The 20,122-nt window shown below is 33.5% G+C and overlaps 1 pseudogene; it reads right to left on the bottom strand.

Annotated features, from left to right (window-relative positions):
• Positions 1–18,926: 18,926 nt before the first annotated feature.
• LOC134382884 (small nucleolar RNA U13) lies at positions 18,927–19,036 on the bottom strand (annotated as a pseudogene).
• Between the last annotated feature and the right edge of the window lie 1,086 nt (positions 19,037–20,122).

Consider the following 20,122-nt stretch of genomic DNA (forward strand, 5'->3'; position numbering starts at 1 on the left):
AAGGGTGCATCTTAGGATATTAAGGTAATGATCTCAAAGCTCTTGTTATTGTGTAGACTCATGAAGAAGGTGTGACAGCTAATTACCATGGGCTTCTCCAACATGGTTAGATGTGTGAGTGGAGACACATATTAAGAAGGAATTTGGATTTAATAGTGTTGGAGTTTTAAGCCAATTAGTGTGGATAATTAAGAGAATGGCAAAGGTTTTAGAAGTAGGCATAATGATAAATTTAAGCAAGGCAAAGAGGAGAAAGGAAGACGATATGTGGGAAGCTGGGGTTGGGGAAATGAGCAGTATAGAATATTAGTAGAATCAATTGATTAGATGAAATACCTAGGATATTACACAAGGATGAGTGATGGAAGTACAGTGGAGTCAATATCAAGAGAACATTTCAAGTAACTGAGAAGCAAGGTTGTTGGTTACATAGAACATTGAGAGGTGTGAATTTGGGAGAGAGACCGTGATTCATTTGAGAATTACAAAATGCTGATGAAATAAAGTAAAGAACATACAAATAAATAGAAAGATGTATATTTCAATAGAAGCATTAGTGTTTTGGTTTTTGCGCTGTTGTAAATGGTACTGTTTCTTATTTTGATTTCAAGTTATTCATTGGCAATATATAGAAATAAAATTATTTTCTATATTAACTTGGCATTCTGCAGCCCTGCTAAATTCACTCATAAGGTTAGTAGTTTTCTGTACATTTTTGGGATATTCTATGTAAATAATGTCATATGTGAATGCAAGCTGTTTTATTTCTTCTTTTCTAAGCAATATATGCTTTTTTGTTTGTTTGTTTGCCTTCCTGCATTGGATAGGCCCTCCAATATTGTGTTAAATATGTGTTGTGATTGTGGATATTCTTGATGTTCAGTTATTCAGTGTTAATTATAATGTTAGGTATAGGTATATTATAAATGACCATTATCTAATAAAGGAAGTTTCTGTGTATTGCTGTTTGGTGAGAATTATTATTTTTATCATGAACAGATGTTGAAGTTCAGCAAATACTCTTTCTGAATTCATTGAGGTAATTCCATGCTTTTTGAGATATGAAATAATACTATCAATATTTGTTTTAAATGCTCATGCATATTTAGAAAAAATATTTAAGTATAGAGAATAGTCTTTTGTATTTACCTAAATATTTTCTAGCTTTCGTTGCTCTTCTTATTCTTTCAAATGTCCCTTTGGTATGTTTCTCCAGTCTGTAGAATATATAAATGTATATATCTCAAAAGGTTTAACACTAATGTCATTGGAATCCCAGAAAGAGTAGAGAAAAAACCGAGGCAGAAAAAAACTTACAGGACATAATGGTTGAAAACTACCCAAATACTCTACCTAGCAAAAGACATATATGTATAGATTCCATAAGATCAGTGAATCACAAAGTAAGTTATGTAAGATGTACACATACACACACAAATGAATTTTAAATATTTTATATATAAAATAAATGTATTTTATACACAAAATTATAAATATATAATTTTATGTGATATATTTTATATATGTAAGTATAAATAACTGTAATATATTTTATATGAATTTTATATTTTATATTTAAAATAAATATATTTGTGACTTATTTTAGGATCCACTGATGTTACTGAATCTATAAATGTATACCTTTCGCCAATTTGGGTATTTGGGTAGTTTTAAATCATTATTCCTTGTAACGTTTTTTCTGCCACATTTTTTTCTTCACTGTCTCTGGGACACAATGACATTATTCTTAAACCTTTTGATATTATCCCACCAGGCTCTGAGTCCCTGTTTCCAATCTTTTATTTATTTTTCTCTTCATTCTTCATATTAGATTATTTCTATTGACTTACCATCCAGTTTACTGACTTTTCTCAGTATCATTTCCATCCTGCTCTTGAGTCAATCTAGTGATTTTTCTGAAGACGCTGTATTTTCAATTCTTTACTTGCTCTTGGGTTCTTATTATAGTGTTTTATTTAAAAAAAAATAGTTTTTATTTCTATGCCTAACACATTTATCTTCCATGAATTTTAAGTGGTGATGATTATCTCATGGAACATAGTTTTAGTACATACTTCAAAGTATTTGATAATATTCTGACATGTGAGTCATCTCATTTATGGGATCTCTTGATTGTCTTTATCGTGAGTATTGGTCACATTTATTTTGATTCCAAAAAGTGTGATGTATAAAATTTGGTTCCTGTTAAGTTCCTTTGGAGAATGTCTCTCATGTTCTTTTGTTTTGTTTAGCAAATTCTGACCACGAGTTGCATCTCATTTTCTCTGGGTGATGGTTCAAATACGAGTGTTACTCTCCAATGCTCAGCTCTGCGGCTTCAGGTGTGTGCCTTAACTATGTCACACAGGTTCTAATCTGGGAGCTGAGCAGTGATTCATATTTTAATTTAGTCCTCAAAGATTTTGCTATTCTCTTTTGTTTTGACTCTGTGAATATGTAGCTCAGAAGTGAGTCAGGGACTTGTGTAATCACAGAAAAAATTACAAAATTTTTTTCTCCTGCTCTTTCCTCTCCAGAATACTTCTTGCATTTGTCCAGTGTTCTTAGATATTTTCAGCAAGACAGATTCAAGTGAGATTCTTCCATTTTGGAGGGAAAAAAAGCAATAAATTATTTTTTAAAATTATATTTTATCTTGAAAAATAAACCTTCATTTTTGCTACTCCTTGTAAATTATAATTGAAAATCATACTTTTCACTGGTTTAACTCCAAAAAATAAATTTTTATCAACATTGATTCAATTTACCTTAGAACCATATACATCATTGATACCCCCATAGTTTGACTTGCATTTGTTCTCTCTTAAAAGTCATCAGCAATATCTTTTTTGAAGAATTTTAAATCTTTTTCTAAAGCTTCCTGAACTCTAAGCAACGTTTACCATCATGGATGGTCCCATCGTTTTAAAAATATGTTTACCACTTGTCCTCAAACCTTCCTTCTTATGATTCTACCCCCTGCTTGTACTAAATTACCATCTATTACCCGAGACTAGGTCTCTGCCTCTAAAATGAGAAAAAATAAATGAGATTTTCTGTGTCATCTCTTTGAATAGATTACTTAAAGCCTGTCACATATAGAAGATGGAAACAATGCATCATTATGCTGTTTCTATTCTGTGTTAAAGCCATTTTAGCATTAGTGCTTCTCTGTATTCTGTAGTTTTAGACATTTTAACACTTTGCTAGATGTGCCATTGCTGGCCAAAGTCTCCTTAGGGCGTGGAAATGAGTATTGAGTACAATATATTGTCACCACTTTACAGTAAATTTACTTCCTCTTTTGTTCTTTAATGTATTTTATTTGAAGACATAATTAAAATATCAAACAGATGCCACATATCGAATTTGTAGTTTTATTCCCTCTGACTTATAAAGTCCCCTTCCCCCATTCTGTATTGATTAGATTGATTTTTTAAACTGAAATATTGTACTTAATATAATCCTTGCCTTACATAAGTATGTGTTTATATTCCCATAGCATTTTGTTTTCTGCTTTAATGATGTTGAGAATGTAATCTCTTTATAACTTACTGTCTTTTCTTATCAGGATTATGTCATATACATATTTGATAAGCCTGCTCTTTAAATGTTCTCTTAAGCACAAGTCAGAACTCCTTTAGGGTCAATTCAAAGATACAGTCTCACTTCTGAGGTTATGTCAGCCTATTAATCAACAATTTGTGAATAGTGTTTTATTCAATTAATGATGTATCCTCTTCCTAAATATATTTTAGCCTGTGGTAGAAAAAAAAAAGTTATAAATACAGCCTTACTTTCAATTTTTTTGCTATCTATTTAAAGATATATTGTAAGGACCTATCTTCATTCCCACATAAAGTCTGGCAAAACTGCCTCTTTTGAAAATAAGGAACCTTTTCTGTAGGCCAGATGCATAAACTACTTGACAGATGTTGTATCCCTATTTTAGCTTGCTGATCATTCTCTTAGATAGATTTACTGCTTTTCTGTGCAAGAAGTGCTGGGTTTCAGTAAAGATGCCAATAATTTCATACTCAGTGACCTTGGCATGAAGCAAGTTTTCCAAAATTGTGAAACAGCAGCTGTGTGAAACTTATTATTTATCTTCTTGATACACAACATGTTTACCTTTTCATTCTTTTAAAATTTTGTTTCCTTGTAAATATAACTTCAGCAGTTTGGTTACCTTGAAGTTGTACATAAAGGAACATATCTAAGTGCTCATAGTAATAAAAGATATTTAACTCATTAGGATTCTAACTGCAAGCATTTGCTTTGGAGAAATGCTAAGTGTTCACTGTATAATGGGCAGAATAATCATAAAGGGCCCTTTATAGTGTGTTTCTTACTTCCTTTTATATTGCCTTAGGGAATAGACAGCAGGTCATAAAAAATGTCATTTTATTTAAGGCTCGAACAACTTTTGCATCAGAAAAAAACAAAATATTAATGTGTGCCCTCACAGAATATTCATAAGTAATAATTGAAAAATCACATTAAGAAAAAGTGTACCTGTGATATCTCTATAACTATCCCCCCAAAATAAGAGTAAGAAAGAAACTAATCATTCTTTCTCAAATCATCAACTTTAAATGTCTCAATTAAATATAAAATAGGAAAAAATAATATTCATCATTAAATGTGAGGCAGTGTGAAATCTAAACATAAATATATAATAAAAATATAATGAGAACTTAGGTTAAGTTACCAAAGTTGTGATTGGTGGTAGTTGGATGATATTTAATCTTAAAGATTATTTGGCTTTTCTATACATCTCTTTGACTTTCTCAAACAAATCCATATAAAAGTTTTCAGTGATTTTTGTGACACAATCATATGTATTGAGGGTGTCTACATTTGAGAAAGTCCACTTAACCAGTTTTGGAAGAATTCCTCCTCAAAATGTGCCAAGATAGCATAATTTTCAGAAAAATTCAGAGCAGCATTTGTATTTTACATATTTGAAAATCGTAGCAACTCAAATTAGTTTTTCTTAGTTACTCTGTGATGGCTGGATTCTTTGCCCTTCCTTTGTCTAAATTTGTTTTTATCTTTGTTTTAATTTTGTTAGCTAATATTTGCCTGTAGACGAGCTTTATTTGGAGTGTGTTAAGGGTTAAATAGCTAAATGCATCTCTGCACTCTGCAGCTCTGTGGTTACAAGCCTGTTCTTGTGCTTAGCAAGAAACTACAGACTGCTAGCTCTTTCCTGTGTAGATGAGAGACAGAGTTGCTCTCTAAAGCAGATCCTTCCTCAAGTAACCACATTTCCTGACCTTGCACCCAGGTGAGAAGACCACCGAACAGGGGTATTCTGCCTGGAGACAAGCAGAAGAGCCAATAGGAATGCTTGCTGCTTACCTACCCAAGAAAAGTATATAAGGCTAGTTCTCCTTACATTCTGGACTCAGGGTTTTGGAATCCTAATCCCTTGAGTCAGCCGACTTATTAAACCTGTGTTCTCCATCCTCTCCAAGTGACTGCGTTTTGTTGGTGACACCTTTCCATAACAACTTCACTGCCTACCACAATGATTATGATTTAATAGACAACAAACAAATTGGTATTTTTATTAAATAGTAGAACTACATGCAGAAACAAACATTTGTCCCTGTAAAACTGCAGTAGGTCCTTGTATCTGCCATTTTTATTTATTTTTATTATTGATATTTTTGAACCATTATTCTTTTTATGTTTTATATCTGGCATATGTCTTCAGCGCTGGTAGTATGTAGATGGAAATATTTCAAACAGTTAGTGGAATATTGTTTTAAGAAAAATAAGGAATGAGAAAAGGTATAAAGTGATCCAGAAACTATAGAAAAAAAATTGACCTTATCCTACCTAACTACATGTATAATTGGTTACTATAATCCCCATCAGGATAGTGTAAGTTCTGGAGACATATAATTCAGTATTTCATCTAAAGCAAATCCATTATATATCCTAAACCTTGGTTGCATTATCTACAAAATAAAATTTATCTACAAAATGAAAGGGTGCTTGAGAGTATTAGAGAAATTAATTAATACAAAATGTTGAGCCCTGTACGCTGCAAATATTAAGTGTAGTTCTTTAGGTCCTCAGAAAGTAACCAAAATAATTCTGCAGTCAGTGTTCTGTGTTCAAAAGTTACTGGCATCTATTTTTTTATGTGTTTATGATATTAATATACAGTAAGGTTTTATTGTTCCTGTTTGTATTAAAATTTAGCGGTTTTTTTCTTAGCTTTAATTCATGATTATTTAAAAGCATATACAGAAAAGGCTTCTTTCTCTATCCTTGTAAATTGTTCCTATGATCCCCTATAGAAAATCATCTAATTAGTATCAGTTTATATTTCCCATATTAAGTAAGAAAACGCACACACACACACATCACAAATACACACACACAGACATATACATACGTTTATTCATTTTTTAACTACAACAGTATACATAATACACTTTTGCAGCTTGATTTTTTTTTAATGATAGTGACACAAATTATTGTGGAGATACATATGTTAGAAGTAGAGTAATGATGTATAAAAATAGGTGCACATATAATTTTGTTAAACATTGGCAAATTCGCTTTCATTTGGCACATCCACAAGAAATTTGTGGATGGGGTAGTTTGAACAAAGACTTGCAACAGTTTATTCTGTCAATGTTTTGAATTTTTGGCAAACTAAAAAGAAAGAAAATGTGTAACAGGATATTTAAAATTTGTAATTTTGTTATTATAAGGAAATAAGAAAATCTTTTCGTATTTTGAGTGCTACTTATATATTTTTCCATATTGCCTTTTCATGTCTTTTGCACATTTTCTACCAATTTCCTTTTTTCCCAATTTATCAATACAGTTTTTATAATATAGTCTGTTAATCAAACTCACTTTACTTCTTTTTTATAATTCATATGTCACCATTTGTTTTCTTTTGTCAAATTGCATTTTCTGATTTCTTCAATGTTACGTTAACTTGTAGAAATAATGGGCATTTTTTCCTCCTGACCTGTGTAGTAATGACTTCAGTGTTTCTCCATTGAGTAACATGCTGGATTAGACACTAATGCATACATATTTTATAATGTTAAGAAAATATTCATCAATTCATACTTTAGAAGTTTTGACTTATTTATGTTTAGTGCTATATCAGGATCTATGGAGTTTTTAAATATTATTTGTTCTCAGATCTATAATTATGGTGAGTTATATAAATTTAGTTCATTGTAATTGATAACTTTTGTATTCTTGAAAAACAATTCACCTGGCCATGATATATTTATTTAATGTATAATAAGATTCAGTATGTTATTATTTTATTTGGATTTGTATAAAAATTTACTATTGATTTTTCTATACTTTTCTTTTTTGTGCCATACAGTTTTCTTTAACAGATTTAAGTACAAATTTTGTGTTTTATGAAAAAGTTTTGAGGTTTAATTTCACTTTCCATTCTCTGGAACAATTAGTGCCACAATGGGATTACGTGGACTTTAAGGATTTAGTGGAGTTCCCCTATAAAACCATCAGGACTTGATTAAATATTTTTTTCTACTTCTATTAAGGAAAATGAGATGTTTAAACTTTCTTTTCCTCTAAAAATTTTATTCTCCTGGGAAATTTTATATTATATAGATTTAAAAACTTACTTCCACAGAGTTCTGCAAAATTGTCTATTAGGATATTTAAAAATTCATTGTGACTTCGTGGTTATATTTCTCTTGTTAAAGCTTATTTCATCTATGTTTGCTTTATTCCCTCTTTCATTTATAAGGTTACTAGTCGTTTTGCATTTTTTTTAAAGAAAATGAAATATTATTAATATTATTTTTTACATTCTAGGATATTATTACAGAGCAGTTGGGAGGGAAGAGGAGAGGAGAAAGGGGAAGGAAATGGGATGGAAGAAGGAGGGAGGAGGATGGCAGGATTGAGGCCTGTGGCACCCCCTCATTCCCACAGAGGTGACTGGAGGGCTTCCAGCAGTGGCATGGTCATTGATGGGCTGGGTGCAGATGTCAGGGGGGTGTAGAAAAGTCCTCGCCCCCCACAGTCCCAACTCGGAAACCCAAGGCCATCCTTGCTGTGGATTGGTGGTCATCGCTGGGCTGGTTGCATGTGTTGGGGGGGCATGGCCAAGGCCTGAAGTCTCTGCTTGGGAGAGCCCAGGGCAATTCCTGTGGTGGCTTGGTGGTCATTGCTGGGCTGGTTGCATGCATTAATTGGACATGGCCAAAGCCTAAGGTCCCCAGTGCCCTGGCTTGGGAAAGCCCTGGCACTTCCTGTGGCAGCTCAGTGGTCACCTCTGGGCTAGCTGCAGGTTTTGGGGCAGTGTGGCTGAGTCCCGAGGTCCCCCCACTGCCGTGGCTTTGGAGAGCCCAGGGAGCTTCTAGCAGAGGCTCAGTGGCTACCGCTGGGCAGGCTGCAGGTATCAAGGGGGCATTGCTGAGGCCTAAGGCCTCTCACTGCCCCAGCTCAGGAGAGCCCTGGGAACTTTCTATGGCAGTTCAGTGGTCACCGCTGCACTGGCTGCATATGTCAAGTGGGTGTGGCTTAAGCTCTTGGCCCCCCACTGCCCTGGCTTGGGAGAACCCAGAGTGCTTCCAGTGGTGGCTTGGCGATCACTGCTAGGCTGACTACATGTGTTGGGAGAGCGTGGTTGAGGCCCTCAGCCCCCTACTGTCCCAGGTTGGGAGATCCCTGGTGCTTCCTACAGTGGCTTGGTCATTGATGCTAGACTGGCAGCATGTATTGGGGGGGCATGGCCAAGGCCTGAGGCCCCCACAACCCCCAGGCTAGGAGAGCCCAAGTTGCTTCCTGCAGCAGCTTGGCTGTCACTGCTGAGCTGGCTGTGTGTATTGCGGGGCATTGCTGAGACCCCCAACACTCCCCCATTTCTGGCTTGGTATCCCAGGGGACTTCCTGTCCTTCTATGTGTTATAGGTGTTCTTTGGTGAAGTGAGATCTTTACTAGTTAAAATGAAACTTTGCCTCTTGTTGTGTGTAAATTGTTTTTAATTTCAGTTCTGTGTTGGATTATTTGCTGTTCCCACCATTTAAACTCTGCACTGAAACTAATTTGTTGTCCTTTGCTTACTTCTAAAATGGGGGAACTTCCTGTGGGGACCAGTACTTGAGCTCTGTGGTTGAGTTAAATTGCTGCTTTGCTGCTGATTCCCTAGGGAAGGCTTTTTGTGCATCTCAGGTTTTAATGGTTGACTTTATAGGTACTTCTGGCTCTTGAAAGATATGAAACTCTGTTCTGGGCCTGAGTCTTTTCATCAAACTGTATCCCATGCAATTCTATATTCCTGACCAGTCTCCTCTGCATGGCTCTTCACTGATAGGGGTGCAGATCAGTGTAAGGCAGTAGGTAGCAGGCTGACAGAGTTCTTGCTATCTTATGGGAATTACGCCACCAAAAAGTTGGCTCCCCATCTGCCTGTCTCTCCCTCCTCCTTCTTCTTGAGATCTGACCTTTGAGTGAAACTGGGACCCTGAGAACTTTGTAAAGGAGGACTTTATGCTTTTACTTTGCTGATAAGTAGTTAGCTCTGAATCTTCAAAGAGCCATGGCAACAGAAAGTGTTCTATAAACAGCTCTGTACCAGACATAACTGGCTTAATCACCACAATATGTTATTTCTATTGGCTTATAAGAAGAACCTAGAATAAACTGAGATGCTGCACAGGTCAGCAGCCTGTAAAGTCATTTTTACCTCATAATTCTCTACTGTCTCCCCTCAGGTACTGGTCCTCAACAGATCAGCTGTCCTTGCTGTGTTCCAGTGTTCTCCTAGTGGGCCCATCTCCCCCATCGCCTGTGCTGCGAACACTTCCCATAGGATGGGCCATGTGCCAGTCCCTTGAAATGACTCACCAGCCACTGAGAGGTTCCTTTTTAGGAGTTCTGGCTCCTTGCTCCTATGTGAGTCCACAGGAACCCTATTAGTGGTCTTGCTGGTCCGGGGTTCACCCAGGCCCTCTTCCCCCTTCCACCTCTAAACAATTCCATCCAAAGAGCACAGCTGCTGCTTTTGCTAGCTCCTGCTCTGTTTGCTCAGCAGCTCCAGCCTGGATGTGGCCGGGGTTCAAAACAGTCTGAGTAGTTTTTTCTTTCTGTCATCATGACTTCTCCTGCCTTCATGGACTCCATAGGTCTCTCCTCCTCTTCCTCGGAGCTCCAGTGGCCCCAGATTGGTTGTCCTTTCTTTTTTATAGTTGTAAATTGGTTGATTTGTGGTAGAGAGTGATGCTGGGGACTGTCTATTGTGCCACCTTGACCAAAAGTCTGCATTTTTTTAATAATGACCATTTGAATTTATGTACCAACTGTTTTAATCTTAGTAAATTTTGCTTTTATCTTTATTATTTTCTTTCATTATTTTGTTTTAGTTTATTTACTGTTATTTTTCTAGATTTTTGAAGTGGGAATTTAATTGTTGATGTCGGGGCATAAGGAGACATAATGGCTGGACTGCTCTCTGTTCACTTCTTTCTTAAACCCAAACTTTATTCCACATGCACACCTCCCAGAGGAAAGGGAAAAAGTCAGGACACATTCTGATATCCTTGTGAACTAGACCTCCCAGTAGACAGACAAATTATATAGGCCAGGAGGTGAGAATTTGTATACGGAATGTTCTTACCTGGATGAACATGGCTAATTTTACATTCTGTATATGAAAATCCCGCTCTGTGAAGCTGATGAGGGATATGTCTTCCCACTAGTTTTTTCTTCTGATTCTTTCATTTGATTTATATTCTTTCTGTTTCAATTTTACTCTCACCCTTACTGTCTCTCTTTCTCTTTGCTTTCTGAGTTCGTGTCCTGCACATTTTATAAGTTTAATTTTGACTTAAAGTACAACTATGCAGTAAGTATATGGATTTACTTCTATCAGGCATCCTATACCCCTGCTAACTCAGGCCTAATTTAAAATAATTTCCAAACTGGGTTTCTAGACAACACAGCTAGAATACATAGACATCCCTACCTAATGCCAATCATCCAGTTGTTTAAGTCAGAATTTCTTCATAAAAGGGCTTATTTCTCAGTATTTATTAGCTTTTTCAGCATTTTATAATGACATTTTCAGATACACAGAAAATTTGAAATAAAATGAACCATGAACACTCACATTGTACCACCAAGATTTGAGAATTAACATTTTACTTTGTGTCGTTATTTGTCCATACATATATCCATCTATAAATTTTTCATTTTGATACATTTCAAAATCACAGAAATTATAATACTTCATCCACAAAAATTTTCATATGCTAGGGTAAGATAGAGTTGGATATTTTTAAACTATGTTTTTTTAGGTAAAAGTTACATAGAATGACATGCGTAAGTCTAAGTATACTAGTGTATGTGTTTTGGGAAATGCATACATTTGTAACCTAAATTTCCATCAAGATGTAGATCGTAACCATAACTTCTTGTCAATCTCTACTTCCACACTCTGAGAATCTATTCTTACTTTTTTTAACATTAGCAATTAATTTTGCTTGCTCTGGACTCCATAGGATTGGAGTTATATATTCTATACTCTTGTGTAAGACATTTCACTTAGTTTAAAAATTTTGAGATTCATCTATGTGGTTGCATAATTTTGCATTCTTTTACAAAGGAAAAATAAAATATTTGACATGTGAGAGCAAGACCTCTAAGAGATATCCAAATACCACAACCAAAGCAGAGTTACAGGTCTATATGTGAGAAATGAACTGTCATGTTAGGATGAAAATATTTTAAACAATTTCTACCTGCTTAACAAGCAATTTATGTGAATGTTAAACAAACAGTACTTTGTCTTTTAGTAACACATTTTCTCTTGGTGTCACTTATATATGTTTTATATGTATATCACCTTTGTTGATGCTTGAAATGTTTTTTCAGACATCATCGTTTGATTTTGAAATTCTACAAATTGCAATTTAAATGTAAATTGAGAGTTTTTCCTAAATGTTTATGTTGTAGTGAGTTTTGGGAATGTACATACATTTTTCCTGTAAATATTGGCTGAAAGACAGTATAATGATAGATTTCGGGATATTAAAAAGCAAGAGCTCTTTCTCCAAAGAAAAGACAAACTGGGGAGATATTCTGTGAAACATGCCTGTTTTGGAACTCAGTTTTACCTTATACTCAAACCTTGGCTCAGGCAATTTTTGTTTTCTTATTGTTCTGCCAGCTGATGTGTTTTCTGTAAGCTTTCACTGTAGGTTTAGTTCCAATACGCTGCATAACTCCCAGACTCTACTCTCCCCAATATGGTCATTGAAACCGAAGCCTCTTGTTTAATTACACAAGGCAGCCATACTTACCACTCTGTTTTTGAGTTATCTATTAAATTTCTGTTGCTGTAGTTCATTACATATTTGCTGCATTTTGTGTGTGTGTGTGAGCTCAACTTTTTATGTTATAGAATATTTTTTAAAACATTTTATCAATAATTTCTAAGTGTGTTGAATCAAAGTTCTCTTTGAGATAATTAGCCATAGTGAAACAAATAGAAGTTGATCTTCCTTGTTTTAAACCACTGTGTTTTAAAGATAATAATGAGGCATTTTAACACTTTTTGTTTATTTGGTAATCTTCTGTGTTATTTAATTAAGCTTATTAGCATCAAGCAAAAGAGAGTGTGTAATGGAGTTGCATTGTTCTATACTCGTACTTAGGGATAATTGTATTTAGGGTCTTTTTTTCCCCTTAGTAATTGTTATGCTACTTATTGTTTCACTATTGATCTGTAATCATTAGCAATTCACTTTTTAAATTTTTAACCTTTTTTATAAAGTATTATTTAGCTACTAATACAAATTCTTGTCTGAATTCTTGAGGGACATTAATGACTTTGATTGTCTGAGAATTTTATAGTCTGATTGTTTCAAATGTCAATGAATAATCAAAAAACACAAATAACTTTCTTCAACTTTCTTTAAACCACACTTTTTCCTAATAAAGCATGTAGTTTTTCCTCATGCAGTGATGAAATTTTTAGTCAGACCAGGAGTTAGGTGTTTTAGTCTACAAAAAAGTCAAGTATGTAACAAGCTCCCAAATATTAGTCCTAATACACTCACCTTTAGAATAGAGTTCCATTTGCTCATCTGTTCACATTCTAGAGACTCCATTGTATAGTACAATGCCTGACACATAATAAATGCCTGCAAATATTTAGTAAATGTGCTATTTTATCTGCATGATCTTGTGACTTTCTCATGTAACATTCAGAAATTCATTGAAAGCAGTCAGTGTGGTTACCCACAGTAGGGAATTGGCAATGCAGTAATGACATGACAAAGAAATCAGTTAATGATTATATTGTATTATTGAAATGGTTGAAAACATTATTCACAATAATACATTTTGAACTATGTCAGGGAAAATGACAGAAAAAGTAGTAAAGGAGTTATACAATATGATATAATAGATTGTATTCAGAAAGAAATATTTAAGGAGGATTAAAAGTGTAATTGCTTCATGGGATTTATTTTTCTTTTTAGATAACATACATTTTGTTAGTATGTAAAGATGGCAAAGGCTTCCCTAGGCTTTATCCAGATAGTTATCTCCACCAGACCTCATTGCACATAACATCTTAGAAAACTTACATGCTATTTTTTGTATTTCCTCTTGAATAGTCTTTTATATAAGATTGTGGAATGTCACACTCTCCTATTTTTCTTCATCATTTTTGGTATCCTTTGACAGGTTATCTTCCTTTTTCCCAATATTATATGTTTCACTACCTGTTCTTGGGCATTTTCTAAGCTGGTAACCTCTCACAAAGGGACTTCATCCATACTTCATTTTCAATTACCATTTAGAAATACAGTTCAGAACTGTCATTGGAGTACCAGGACCATTCGTCTTTCTGCTCAATACTTCCAAATAGGATGTCTCAAAGACAATTAAAACTAAGCATGTTAAAACTAAATAATTTTCTGTGCCTCTCTTGTTTCCTACTTCTGACACTCCTATCATTGAAGCCCCATTTTCCCTCAGGGTTCTTGGTGAGTAGAACCACCCACTACCATTTGTGCAACCTAGAATCCTAGAGTCTTCACTAATTTGTCCTTTTTTTCCACTCCTATATTGCTGTCAAATCCTGACATTCAAGTCCTAAGTACATCTCAAATTCAACCAGTTGATGTCATCTTCAATCCCTAATTTCTGAGGGCCACAAAAACCTTCCTCTATAGACTATTATACTTAATTCTCCAAATTTGGACACATTTGAATTTGAAAAGGGTGATATAAGTAATTACACAACGACAAATTACAAAAACAAAGATTGAACTCCCCCTGGCTCAGGATTTATTGTTTTCCTCACTTAAAGATCTTTCTTCATCAACACCTGTTTCTACTCCTATGCATTCACTCCAACACAATACAAGCTAAGTTTTGAAATGCCTACATCTTCAAATGCATCTTATGCTTCTCTCTCCATCTTGCCCTGCACTCCAGCCAACAGGCTTTCCTTTCACTGTCTCGATTGACTATGGACTTTTGCATTTCAGAATTTTGTATGAGTCCTTCTCTCCCGGCTTTGCATATATAACCTCTATTCTTCAAATGTTTAGCTGAAATATAACTTTATTTTCTCAGAGAAGTTTTCTTTTTCAACCTTGCTTGGAACAAATCTCTAAAAAACTCTCACAGTAGTCTTGGTTTTTCCTTTCTAACACTGCTCCCATGTACTACATATTTATGAAATTGTTTGATTCCTATTCTCTAGCAGAATGTCAACACCATATAAGAAAAAAAATGTTCATCTTTTTATCCTTAGTGATTTAATACATTTATTGCAGAAAAAATTACTGAAAAAAGTGGGCTCATAAAATTTTGAAAGAGCTACTGTCTTCCTAATATTCTCTTTTTACTTTAGATCAGTGTTTGATTTAGGTTAATTAGTAACTATCCATTCTGATAAGGATGGAAAATGGTAGTCCAATAGCACAGGAAAGAAGATGGGTCATTTTTGTGCTTATAGCTTCAATCAAAGTATCAAGTTTCCATCATTTGGTATTCTGACAAAATTACTGTCTAAAAATGGTCTCTTAATTGGCAGATCGAATAGACTATCTTGAGTGCTTATCTTCTTTGACTTCTACAGTACAAAAGCTACTTGTTTTCTAAGGATTTTTTCCAAATGCTGCTGTCTCCTATTTTTCCTCCTGTTTCTATGATTCTTGGCCCTTATCTTAGTCAATACCTCTCCCAAAAGGACTTCGTCCACATTTCATTTTCAAGATCCTGTATTCTAGTATAAATTATGCTTATCCATGTGCTTGTCATATCGTTCTACTAGATTTTTATATATCCCAAGTTTTAAAGAATATTTTATTCTTTCCTTGTACCTACAAGAGCTAGTATATTCGTTATACCCTCTTTTTAGTAAATATATGCTAATCTGAGTTTAATATGTGAATCAAGGCATTTAATGGCGTATGTTTTCACAATAAGTGGTAGACTGTGCTTCCCAACAGGAATATTTTTATTGCCATATATATTCTTTACTAATCTTGAGCTTCAATCTGTCTGCAATAATGTTTATTTTTACAGTGCATGTGGGTAAGCAAATTCAATTCAAATATGAGTACATGCCTATAACTCAATCCTTTATGTATCCATTTCTTTCTTACATTTTATGTTATCTTTATTAGCTTCTTGTCATATTTATAGACAATAGAAAGTCTATAGCCTCTGTGAAATAAGATATATACTTTCATCAATGATTTGAGAGCATTCTATTTTTCAAAATATATTTTACAGAAATATGACAGTTTAATATTTCAATGACTTTAATGTTTTGGATAATTTCTGATTGTTTTTGTCATTTTAATAACTATAACAAAATTTATGAAGCAATAATTCTCTAAACAATTAATTCATGAAGAATAAATTCTTATTTTGTAACTTATTCTGTACCTAATCTGTAGAATTCTATACATGTTTTACTGATAATTATTTAACACTTCCTAATCATGCAATTACTTGTTTAATCACTTTTTAAACTATTTGATCTATTAATGAGATTACAGAAAATAAGTTATTTGGACACTTAATGATTTACATTTAAAGAAATAATTATTTAATCATGGTAAGCCAATTTTTTATTATTAATTATTGGGATGTTTTGTGTAGGTAAAACATCTGCAAAGATTTTTAAACTAATTTTTTGAAAACTTTTTTATTTAATTAAAACACATTGATTGTACATATTTATGGGGTACTGATATATATTTTAATGTATATATACATTGTGTAGTGATCAAGTAAGGGTAGTTAGCAAATTTGTTCTCATAAAAAATTTATAGTTTCTTTGTGATGAGGACATTTAAATTCCTCTCTTTTAGCCATTTAACAGCATACAATAAATTATTGTTAAATAATTAAGTTACCAAGGTCTATACAGTACAATTGACTTCAACATAAAATAAGTAATTGCAGTCTCAAAAATCCCTGAGGAATATTGTGGAGAAAGGATATCAAATGTTAAAACCTACGGTGAAGATTTTTCCTCTTATGAAAGTATGCACCAGAGAAATTTGTATAACTTTGAGTTAAATGAAGGTGTGTAAGTTACAGATGTAAATATTCTTTTATGTAATATAATTTATTATCCTTCAGACATTATAACCTAATTTGGAAGGAGGTTGGGGGAGACAATTAATATAGCTGAAGCCATTCTGTAGCCTGCACATAAAATGCTAAAAAAGCTACAGAGTCCTCCAAGTATTTTCAGTCTGCTACGATTTTGTTAGTTCCTGAAATAGTAAACCTGCAAAAGAAAATAATCAGAAAATATTAGAGGTACGTTAAATCTATTTCAGGCTAATGAAAATATTGGTGTCTAATTACTTTATGACCTCATTTCTCCCATATTTTAAACACAATTAGATTCATAGCAAAGGTGCAATTTTAGTTTTATATAACCTAGTGGATTAGAGAATTATGGCTTCATGTTTTATTTTACAGAGGAAAACATTTTTTTTTAATACAAGTCAATTTATTAAAATGTAGTTTAAAAACACATCTATATATCTCTTATATGAAGGCATATTTAAACTTTATAAATAAAAATATTTTTCAATAAAACTGAAAATAAACATCAAATCTCTTACAACTTTCCTACTCCTAGTATTTTCTGCTAAAGAAAAAATAAAGACATTTTACATAACGAAGAGCATAAAGCAGAATCATAAACATCATTGAAAAAGTTTTTGAGCATTTTTTGTGTGTCAATCCATCCTCTAAATTCTTTACTTAATCTCCAAAACATCTTAGTAAGTTATATCCTATTATTACCTACAGTACACAGATAAAGCAAATGGGAAACAGAGAGGTGTGCTATCACAATAAAAAATAAGAAGCTTATATTCCGAATTAACGGCAAATTGAAAGATAATAAATTATATTTATAACTTATCAAATTTAGGAATAGAGTGAAAAGTTAAATGAAAACAAATGCTAAATTTTATTTCATAAGAAAATGTCTAAATACAACCAAAGAAGAAAGTATGAGACATTTACTAAAAACAAAGAAAAACAAACAAGGAAACAGCAATTAAATATAATCAGAAAATAGTGTGAGCTCTTGTATGTCAAGTGATTAAATGAAAGAGTATCAAAATGTAATTTTAACCATAATTAGCAATATAGACAGTCGTCAAAAATAAAATCATTCTGTTAGACATTAAAATATTTTAAAAATTAAGAGCAAAGTAAATGTAGATATTGAGAACAATATTTCCTTGAATTTTATAAAATAATATCTCCTATTATATTAAATAAAAACCTTTCAAAGGCAAAAACTACAAAAAGCAAAGTCAAAAGTCATACAAAACAAATAAAAAACATTTGCAATTCACATCATAGACAACATTGGGATAACAGTAATTTTTCTATCAAGTATTGAATATGTAGTTTGATAGTTGTATATTATTTATAAAATATTTTAGTTCACATTAGGTACTTATGACAAGTGGTTTTACTTCAGTATGAAAAACTTGATATCAGGATTATTTTTCACAGAAAGGAAACTCCTTTAAATTCTGCAGAATACAGAGATCTATGAACAATTATGTTTTCTTCCATAAATTTACTCTTTATAACAAGAAAGAGAAATGTACAAATGTGACTTTGAAAACAAAGAACATGCAAAATCAAGTAGCCTATAAAACGAGAATTCTCTTTCAGGTTATTTCATTAAATACCAGTTGTAATCGTCTTTTAAACCAATATATTGGGACTACAAATGCACATAGCAATATTTTATTCAGTTGCATTCCTTTTATCTACAGCTAAGATATAAAGCTATTATATTTAATGTATCTGCATATATTTTAGCACAAGTTTTTATCATAGTGCATAATTTTTTAAAAACATAAAGAAATTCTAGGCATTTCCTATTGGGTTACTACAGCTGTTATATTTATCTTCAAGATGATATATATGAGCTAGAATCTAGTTCACGTTATCACACACGTCAAGTTAGTCTGAAAGCTGTTTTTTATATTAAATTGTTAAGACATTTCATATATGGCCATCAAATTATGCAAAACAGAAATTTACTTATTTAGAGATGAAAATCTATCAAAATATGGAATTATAAGCCCTCAACACCAGTTAAAAGTGGAGCATTTTTTCTATTTAAAATCATCGTGATAGTTTTTTATATGAAACGTTTGTAACATTTAACCCTAAAACTGAAAAATCTCTTGAGTTAAAAGAAAATGTGATAAAATAAATATATTTTGTTAAATATCATGTAAAAATATTATTTGTTGTTTTATATTTCTATTTGAATGGTATTTAATACCACTTGGAAATAATTAGGAAAAAATAAATAATAGATTACAGCTTAATATTTTATTTTGATCCATTCTCCCCGCCCCGACACTTTTCTTTTTTTTTTTCGTGTTAGATGGGTACTGTGCCCACATCATAGCAAGATTTGAAGAAGGCACATCTTAAAAAATAGTGTGGAAACCCAATCACCATGTTACTGGGGACAGCACCCGGCGGGGTGGGGGGGCCCGGCTATGTATGGTCTTCGGTTCTTGTTTTGCGATAATGAAGAATTAGAAACCAAAGCACAGTTAAAGCGTAAGCTTTATTGCCTTAAAAATGAAAGAGGAACTTCAGGGAGAACGGAAAGTGCAATGTGCTATGCAGGAACGGGTCAGATCCTGGGCGGGATATGACCTGGGCCAAATTCCGAGGAGAGAACGGTGCCTTCCTCGGGTCCTTGTCTACAACATTTTATCTACTCGTTTTGCATAAACATAAGCTTGCTTGACTGGCATTCTGATTGACATTTGAGGGTCAACTCCCTCTTTCTTTGCTGCGCATGTCCTTACCCACAGTGCGTGCTGCAAGCCAGTAAGGAGGGTTAAAACCGCAAAGCTAATTTTATTATAATAGAATTATAATGTAACCACAGTCACTGCTAGGTTAGGCTACTGCCAGCTGCGAATGCTCCAAATGGTGGAAAGTCCTTACCCACAAGCCGTGGTGAAAATGTGGTGGAAATTTATCCTGTTCTGACTGCCAAATGACTGTTCCATGGACGGGCTAGGACGGATCCAGGCGGGCCTGGGACAGGTGTTCGTGGCCTACAGGACCTGTTACTTTCTGTTTTCCTCTCTCCCATTTCTCTTACCCGCTCACGTCTGCCTACCTAACAATCAGCTTATGAACCACATAAGGATCTGATCCATTTCCCTTATCATAAGAAATATTTTTGTTTTTATTTATAAGTAGATAAGAATCCTGGGAAAACATCCAGGTTAGAGAAGTATGGTGTCCCTCAGAGCTAGATTTCTATATTTGAAATATGTATGATTATTAAATTCACATGTTCTACTTAGCTGGAGATACTGGTGTGTGTTTAATTAACTATGATTTCCAACTTGCAGCTGCCTCAGGAAGACTGATACAGAAAATAGTGCAAGGCATTTTATGTTATCCTGTTTTCACTGGCTTCTGGATTCCACCTGACACTAAGAAGATTCAGAAAAAAAAAAAAAAATAATGCATTAAAAGTTTGCTGATGATAAAGCAATGACCAAAAAATGGTAGTTATTGAAAAGCTTTCGTTTTTTCCTTTCTTTT

This window comes from Cynocephalus volans, chromosome 7 (assembly GCF_027409185.1).
Source record: "Cynocephalus volans isolate mCynVol1 chromosome 7, mCynVol1.pri, whole genome shotgun sequence".
Lineage (NCBI taxonomy): Eukaryota > Metazoa > Chordata > Mammalia > Dermoptera > Cynocephalidae > Cynocephalus > Cynocephalus volans.